Raw genomic sequence first — 9,860 nt, forward strand, 5'->3', positions numbered from 1 at the left:
AACAATAGAAACTTTCTCAGAATGATCTCTACAGATGATAAACTAAAGACTTAAGACTTAAAGACTTGAAAGACTTAATTTTATAATCCAGAGGCTGGACTATCTGGGTTCAAATCCTGGCCTGGGCAACATATTTTTTCTCGGGATACTTGTGTCTCTGATTACCTTAGGCGTTTCACCTTAAGGTGTCGGACCTGGCTGCCTAAAAAGCAGTCGTTAGGTCATGTCAGAGGCCCAGAAATTGATCAGTTGCGACATGAGAACTCTAATATTATTGTTTATTTTAATATCATTCTTGAAATTCTAATTCAGTGGTCGCCGAACAGTCGATCGCGAGCTACCGGTAGCTCGTGAGGTAGTTTTTGGTAGGTCACAGAAATGCTCGTGCGAAAGAATGTCGTCCAGTCTGAATATAAACACTTTCCCAGTCTAAAGAACATCAATGACGAGAGAAATCCTCCACAGCACCGCAGCAATAATCAAGAATATGTTACAATTCTGTCAGACTTGAGACAATAGTTTGATCAACGATTTCAAGATTTTAAAAGCATATCAAATATGGTACAATTAATCAACTCTCTTTTGTAGAGATCTATGCAGAAGATTTTGCAGCTTATGATGTACAACATTTTGGTGGAGATCAGGCTTCAGTTGCAATTGAATTTGTGGATTTTCAAAATGATCTGTCTCTCAGATCACTTTCTACCACTGGAAATATTTGGCCTCAAGTCCCCAAAGAAAAATTATTAACTATTATTCAAGTTGAATTGAGGTTGAAAGCTATGTTCAGCTCTACCTACTTGTGTGAAGCATGAAATTCATAAAAATCGATATAGGAGAAGACTGACTGATGAACATTTGGACAACTACATCAGAATGGCGGCTACAACGTACACTCCAAACATCAATAGAATACTTGATGACCAAAAAGTTTCGCTGCTCTCATGAAATGTACATTTCAACTTTTGTTATACTTTTTGCTATGAGATAAGTAGATTCCAACCCTAGAAATGTATCTTTATGGGCAAAAAAATACTTTCTTCAGTCTAATATTCCTTTCTAGCTCACTAGAATTTTTATAAATGCTATTCTAGCTCACACACTCATCAGTTTGGCGACCACTGTTCTAATTCATGCTATTCTTGGAACATACCTCCCTCCCAAGATGAACTTCGATCTTGTAACTGCCCAAATAATTTATTTCGAAATTTGAGAATGACATTCATCGTCAAGTCGACTCAACGAATAATAGTCTACCTAAATTATTTTTTGAACAGAATTCTACCAACCCAATATATAACTAGCTAAACTTATTCGGTTGAGGAGATATTCATAAATCACAACTATATAATTGATTGAAAGTAATCTCATTTTGTTATTCACATAGAACGTGCAAATATTCAGATATTTGTACTTCAGGGTGTGGAACGATTTAATGTAGCACTTGCATGTTCAACCAAATTAATGAGCTATATCCCTCCTCAATGAATATTATGAACATTATGCTCCTAAGCACATTCTCGAGATTACAGACTGTCTAATTAGAAATACTATTTGAGCGGAGCAATATCCAATTTTAACATATGCTTTGGCTCTAATCATACCTGGAATTTTGTTCCAGTTATTATTAAAAAACTGAAGCTCAAATTGGCGAATAATTGAACGTCTAATGTTTCGTTGTGTCTCACCCATAGAGCTGCACTTTGAGTTAGCTTCCAGTACAGATTCGATTCTTTATGGATTCATGAATTCTAAAATTAGGATCGTTACAACGTTACCTCGTTACAACCAATTTCACATTTGAAATTGGAAAATTATTCTCATGAAACATCAATAACTAAAAACAACTCCACAAAGCTATACACCAAGTTTAGTAATGCGTTATTTGGTTCAGGTTTATTTTCCGACAAAAATGGTCTCAGTGAGTGGGGGAGATAGGTACCTATATTTGTTTAGATCTGCAGCTTATGCTCACAATTCACAAGCTCAATGATAAAACATAGTTATTCACCGATTTGGAAATATAATGATTGCTGTTACGAATTGATATTATTGATATTCATCAATTCATTGAAATATGTAATGAATAATTGCCTATTGCAATAAGTTATATTTTGCTGCTGTATACTTCAAATATGGTTTACGAAGCCCCGTTATCTCTATGAATGTATGTGTGTGTTTTTTTTTTTTGTTAGTTTGTTTGTTCCCTATAGACTCGAAAACTACTTGACAGAACGGCATGAAACTTTGGGAATATCTTGTGTGAATATTGGGGATGGTTTCTGACCAGAAATTTTAATAGGGGGGCTAATAATAATTATATATCAATCTATTTTCAGACCTATGTTTTCATAATTGTCGGCCGAGCGGCTAACGTAGAACGGGAAGATCATCATGATTCAAGATCATGTTGTGATAATATGATTTATTAGCATCTAAACTTACCAGCTGTAATAAACACGTCACTCTGTGATAAAATTGTTTACTGGTATTGAAACGGTAGTTTTAAGCTCATAGGAAGTCCGTATTGAGATGTAAATGAAAATATTGATTGTCAGATAAATTTAATGATTCACCAAATAAGTCAAGTGCGACATGAGATACATTGACTTTTTGGCGGTACGAAGTTCGCCGGGTAAGCTAGTTTCAATATAAATATGTGCGACTCTAGCTTCAATATGGTTAACTAAAACAATATCACCTTCACTATTATACACAACTCTGGTTGAAACACTGGAAACTATAGTTGTGAAATGTGAATTATTGGAGTTGTAAAATATAGTTTATTTCCAAAATAGCGAAACTTATGTTTACTCGATATAATTTTGTAATTATCTACATAATTACTTTGTCACTCAATGACTCAAGGAATCATTTTCCAGTGCTTGTATTTGTATGATGTGGGAGAACGATGTAAACTCATCCACCCATAAATATATTTTCCACCTTTTCTGTTATTTCAAACTTGTTAAGGATTATTATTTATTGCATATGTCTTGTTATAGTTCCAATCATGGAAAACAATAAGGCAGGAGCACTATACGCCGACACATACATAAATCTAGGAATCACCTCATCTGTTTTTTACACAAGAAGATGAATTTCAATAGAAAAGACTCAACCAGCTCCTATGATTGTGGGAGGATGAACCATGTTCAGCTATTTGTTCACATGGTGATAAAATATGTCAACACCTTACTAGATAATTTATCTGTGTGAGGATTGGAAAAGGTGATTTTTTCGTCTGTTTTCGAATAGAATAAATATTTCTAGTTATTGGATCCAAACACGAGATGTTCCTCCATTAATTATGCAAGACTTGATGGATTTATGGCCCGAAAATCATTATCTGTAAGTGGAATCTTCAGAAGGAGATCACCGCCATGTGATAATGACTTTGAGAATAGTTTATCTTAGGGTTGGGTTGGTTGGTGGGGAAGGGGTGTGCATCTCGAGAGTGATACAGGGTGAGTTTTGTGTGAGTTGGGGTATTCTAATGTGTGAGGGTGTGGCTAATATACCTATAGGTGTGTGTATCTATAATACACCTACACGAGATCTAGTGTTGTGCCTGTCGTTGGAAGGGTCGATGTATTCAAAATGTCGGCGTTTGTATTTGAAAGGTGGGTTGCCACATCGTGGTGATAGATTACCCCAACGGGTCTCTAGACCTGGAACCCCTGATTCACCTGAGGGCGCAACTTCCTCAGCAGCCCTCTCCAGTCTGTCAGCTCAAGGGTTGAAAAGCACTGTCTGGAAGACACTTCACCCTACTCCATAAAAAGTTACCATTGGAGAAGAGCAGACTCCAGTAGGTTCTGTGAAGGCGTCCCGCGTAGAATATATTATATATTACAAAATAGATGATGCTCGAGAATCGGAGGTGAACGAGAGACATGTGTCCAAAAAAATTGCTCCGTCATTTACATCAACTTCCCTGCTGCTGCTGCTGCATCCACTCCAGTCTGATCTTCGGCCTTTTCTCAGAAGCTATTATCTTTTTTGTCCCACTTGAACGAGTAGGATGACTTTTGCTTCTTTTGCTCCATATTCGTTCACAGACTGACACATTCACAGACTTTCCAAGTTGGCTACTGCAAGTAAATGTTTAAAAAGTGTACCTCCACAGAAAAAAAGTTGTAATGTTTATTACTGTTTAGTGTGTAACTCAACATAAACCATAGTTTGTGTAAAAATTGACATTTTGTTATACTATAGTATAGCTAAAAAATCCATTTTATCGTTTATTTTGGAAATAAGAACGAGAACAAATTGATGAATTAATTTTGCTATGAGATGCTCACGGGTCGTTCCGCTCTGTGAATTGCAATAGCAGAGATACAATTTTAAGTCACATTTGTCATTACTGAAAATATTACCATCAAATGAAGTGTTCTATCAAGAAAATAAAATGAAGAAAACGCATCAATTAACAGTTATTTCAACAGCATCGTTACATTGGGATGTTACATCTTCAACCTATCTTCCACTCCCTTTTTCAAATTCCTTCTTGTATATCAGGTTATCAGTACCACTATACAGAAAATAATAGGATATAACTTTTTCCAATCTTGAATACAATTCAATATATTATACATCTTGCAAATAAAAAGTGTGGATAACACAGTTTTGTGGTAAACCCGCCCACAAACTTACAATTTGATATTCAGAACCCCCTCGAGCGCACTGTTCCACATTGTACTGTATAGAGAAAGTGAAAAGAGTTTTCGTCACGTAGTTCCAAAAAATTCGAGTCCAATTCCTGCATTCGGGGTGAGAAATAGTCGCCACAATTTGGAGGGTGGGAGCTCAAGATGGAAACCAACTCTTTGCAGAGATTCTTCTCCGTTTAGAAACCCTCTGGGAATATATTCACCTCCCTGCAGTGATTGCCGGAGGGTTCCTCTGGTTTATTTATATCATCGTCTGTGCATGGCCTTGCATCTATTATCAGACTTATCATTGTGAATGCGAAAGCACATAAGGCGCGTATGCAAGACGACGGTGCCACTCTATGTCTCTCCTCGTCGTTGCTCAAGAGATGCTCACATCCCCTGACATCTTTGTGACATCGTTTAGTGAGTGCTGAGCATCGCTGATAAGACAAAAAGGTTTATCAGCATAAGGTCGATTTTAATAAGTTCATTTAGATTCATAGTGGCGTGAGGCATGCGTCATACTACGCTCAGTCTCATCCATCCGATGAATTTGCTCACACAATGCCTGCTTCTTCTAGAATGTGATAAGACATGTATGAATGGGGTATTGAGATTCAATTTCAATTGATTCTGATTTAATATTTTGTTTCCTATGCATTTCATAGGCCTAGCCTACGTGACTCTCAAGATAATACGTGTAGAATGAATGTTGTAAATTTGGTTTACTTATTCCGGTATCAGATCATAGAATACAGCCCTATCCTAGAGTGAGATTCTCAACAGCCAGTATTTCTGTATTTCCTATGAATAACATCGATGGTTGTCATTCAAACAACGCTGACCGTTTGAAGTGGATCTTATTCGTTATATTCCACATGCTAACGATCTGGGAGAAGTTTTATATAGTTTTTATTGGTAGTTCTGTGAAATATAAAAAACTGACATTATCAGTGAATAGGTACAATAAAATGAGTCGAACAAATAATATTATATTGAAGTGCATGATGCTGATGACAAGCAATGATTAGACTGGTGATGATCATAGGGTTAGCAAAACACCCTAAAAGAATAATATATATTCAACTGCTAGCCCATAGGACAACTTTCCTTCCGTCACAAAATTCACTTTGTGACAAAGTTTACAAATAAGTGTGATATTTATATTGAATGAAAAAGATTGAGAAATTGTCAAAAAACCACTGATTTATTGATAATTGGAAAGACCGGTTTCGGTTATTACACCATTGTCAATCTCTGATAAACTAAAACTAAATACAAGAGCAGCAGAATTTATACTAGTAGGCGAATACTACTATTGGTCAAGGGCATGAACGCCTGCCATTGGCCCAGCTAGACATTCTCCTCCCAGTCAACGGTGTGACAAAATGGCGGCTTAAGCAACAGAAATGTTTTTTTTAAGAACCAATTTCTTGGTTCTTATTTTGTACTGAAAGTAAATTTTGTTATCATGGCGATTCTGTTGCTTAAGCCGCCATTTTGTCACACCGTTGAGTGGGAGGAGACTGTCTAGCTAGGCCAATGGCAGGCGCTCATGCCCTTGACCAATAGCAGTACTCGCCTACTAGTATAAATTCTGCTGCTCTTGTATTTAGTTTTAGTTTATCAGAGATTGACAATGGTGTAATAACCGAAACCGGTCTTTCTAATTATCAATAAATCAGTGGTTTTTTGACAATATTTCTCAGTCTTTTTCATTCAATATGAATAGTTACCACAATATCAACTTCTCAACTACACAAAAAGTAAGTGTGATATGTGATATATCAAATCTTTATAGTTTAACCTTATTCTGAGTTTCGTCTACAATATTTTGTGGGATGAAACACTATTAATCTTACCATGATTTGAAATTCTTTTCAATCATTCTCATGCATATTTGCAAATTTTTCAACAAACATTCTACAATGTTATCATGATCATCCAACTGTAACAATGGTCTTTAATTTATTGATTACGGTTCTAGTAGAAGCTCGGAATATTCTATTCTCATAAGAAATTGATTGAGCATTATGAAGGACAGCAGGTAATCTCCTGGAGCTTACTTTTAATATCTAATAAGGTAGCAGGAGACAATTGATTACTCTCCTCCATCTTCTTCCTAGCTCACTCATTAGATAATAAAGGGCAACTTGTCATTTTGATGCGGAATTGGAAGGCAAATTGAATCGAAGACGCTGATTTAATTATATGAATATAAAGAGCTTATTATTTATGCGGCATTTAATTAAGCAAACAATGGAAGCAGGGCTTTGTCTTCCCCTCTGTAAGAACAACTCTTCTTATATCGACACGACCAGACAATACACTATTTTCGAAACAATACTCATTTGAGAGCCTGTCACCCACCAGGTGTGCCCGATAAAATATGTAACACATTAATCGTGAGCTGATATTGAATGTTTTAAATTCCAACCGGCACTGTCATTCTAATCCGATTCGAGAAATATCTCGACTAAACTGACAGTGACGCGTGGCGAATAATAATTTCGCGTTTATTTCAATTGGTATCGGGTGAAGTGACTGATATGACAAGACAAAAGCCACCAGAATTAATTTCCTCATCTTGAGAACTGACATCGGACTCAGCCACTCCTCCACCTCCTCATCATCCTTCACCTCCCTCTCCAATCCTTCCTCCATCCCATCTCTTCCTCACTGGTGACAAATCTGATTTAACATTTATTTCCATCGCGAATTAATCATTCGTCGGTTGGCAGGACTGGGAGTCGTTGTTTTTCGCTCGTTCATTATAAAATGTACGAGGGTTCTTCTCGAAATGGAAATATATTATCATTCTTGAGACACACAGGGCGGCGAGGGACACTTTTGTATGGGGAATTATGATGATGAGAGGGTGGTTTCGTGGCGGAAGGTTGGCAACAGCTGCTGCGGATAATTGAAGTCTGAGAGAAAGAGAGAGTGAGTGAGAAAACAGAGATTTATGAGAGAGAGTGGGGAGATATGTAGAGTGATACAGAGAAAGAGAGAGATGGTGAGAGAGATAAAGAGAAGACTACTTGATGACGATGACAAATGCCTATTTGGCAATTAGGGCAATAGACATACTGCGGCTCGGTTGGCAATACTCATCTCACAACGAAAAAGGAAGAAAGACTTCAGGTTGATCTATAGCTAATCGAATATTGTCACAGCTCAGATAAAATCAATGAGAAAGTTGGAAACAATTTGAATTCGAAAAAAGAATGGTTACCGATTTTCCAATTGACAATTGAGTCGCTGGTAGTTAGGATGAATTGTTCAGGTGGAAAGCAAATTGAAAGTGAATGTGTACGTTCAGTCAGAGACAATAAATATAGTGCTTATCCTTATCTTATGCTTATCCTTTATCTATGGTTCTGTGTACAGTAAATTATTCCAGTTCCAATCGTAAATTGTTCCATCACGTGACAAATGCAAAATGTTCCCATGGAACGCCATTTCAAAATAGTTGGTTCAAGCTTCTAGCGCGCACATATAAAGTTGATTTACACTAAAATGTGTCGTTCACTAGCTGCGTGGATGAAGAAAGGCTGTTCTTACTTACTGTCTAGAAAAGTGTGCATTTCTTTTATTCCATTACTCTCAAATTTTCTATAGAGAGAAATTCATTTAATGAATGATTATCGAACATCATATTATTGGTTATGTATTCTATGGCTATGCTATGGTAAACAAACTATCATTGCATGCGCAGAGAAGCAAGCAGACTACAATAATCGACCAATGAAAGCTCAGATAGTTGGAACTGTACCAGGTCGGACAATATTTACCACGCTTCGACTGTGGGGCAGGATTTTGAAACTGGAACTGGTTTTTGGTACAGAATCTGTCAAAACTAATCCTGAATGAAAGAGACTAAGAAATTGTCAAAAAACCACTGATTTATTGATAATTAGAAAGACCGGTTTCGGTTATTACAATAAACAGTTTATCAGAAATTGACAATGGTGTAATAACCGAAACCGGTCTTTCTAATTATCAATAAATCAGTGGTTTTTTGACAATTTCTTAGTCTTTTTCATCCAATATGAATAATTACCACAATATCAACTTCTCAACTACACAAAAAGCAAAACTCATCCCATGGAACGCGGAACTTTTTACCTGGTAAATTGTGAATCGGACAATTTACCACATTCCATGTACACAGAACGTGCCCATTGTTACAGACAAATTGAATGAATTTGATTTATCATGATGCATTGATTACTGTTTTAGAGAAAAGGATTATGTGAAAATGGAAAAGCAAATGAATTACATTAAATAAAAATGAATTACATCGTAGGGGGGTTTTTCATATTAGAAGGGATTGTCCATGGTTATAGATCGCATAATTACAAATAACGTATTATAATATTCAATTACAATGCTGCTTTATCATTGTGATTGTATTAAGTATTCATCTTGACATCCCTTATTTCCATTTCTCCAATATAATTTGTATTCCACTATTTAATATCTCACTCCAACTCGATCTAAGTCTTTGTCTCGCTGATGTCAGCATTCTTAATAAATAATATCAGTGCTTCCCATTCAACGAATACTGACGGTAAATCTCAGTATAAAACCTCTGCTGCTTCAGAGTTCCTAAAGGGAAATACAGAAAACTGCTTCCAATAGCTAGAAAGTAGAAGTATGGTGGTTCAACAGTTTCTGACTAAACCTTTAGAATAGTGCTGAAATCTGAAAGTACAGATGGAACGTTCTTACAAGAAACCTAAGAAGAAATGGAAGCAAAAATGTTGACAAGCTGCAAGCTTCAAGGTAAGCTGTTTTCCCCCTGGAACGGCATTGGTCGGGAAACTAGAGCGATTTACTGTTTTTGCAGTATTGGTGTAAGGGTATCATTGAAAAAATTATAGTCCAGAAAATGCTTAAATGCTTTAGGAACCAATCACTTCTTAGCATCTGTTTCAAAGTAAATTTCAAACCGCACCATGAGCTGATGGTCTTAAAAGAGTCCATTAAACAGGTATTGAAAACCTCAGTATTCCGTTAATGTTCAAAACTCCAATGATTATATAATTTATTTCCATTACTATTTATTGTCCACATTAAAACAAAAGAAAAGTGAAAACATGATATTTTGAATTGTGAGTAGTGATGCACTTTGTAATCAAGGATGTACAAGAATAATGGTCAAATAGAGAACAGAAGTCAATTTTTGTTCTATCGGTCTTA

Source organism: Nilaparvata lugens, chromosome 6 (assembly GCF_014356525.2).
Source record: "Nilaparvata lugens isolate BPH chromosome 6, ASM1435652v1, whole genome shotgun sequence".
Taxonomy (NCBI): domain Eukaryota; kingdom Metazoa; phylum Arthropoda; class Insecta; order Hemiptera; family Delphacidae; genus Nilaparvata; species Nilaparvata lugens.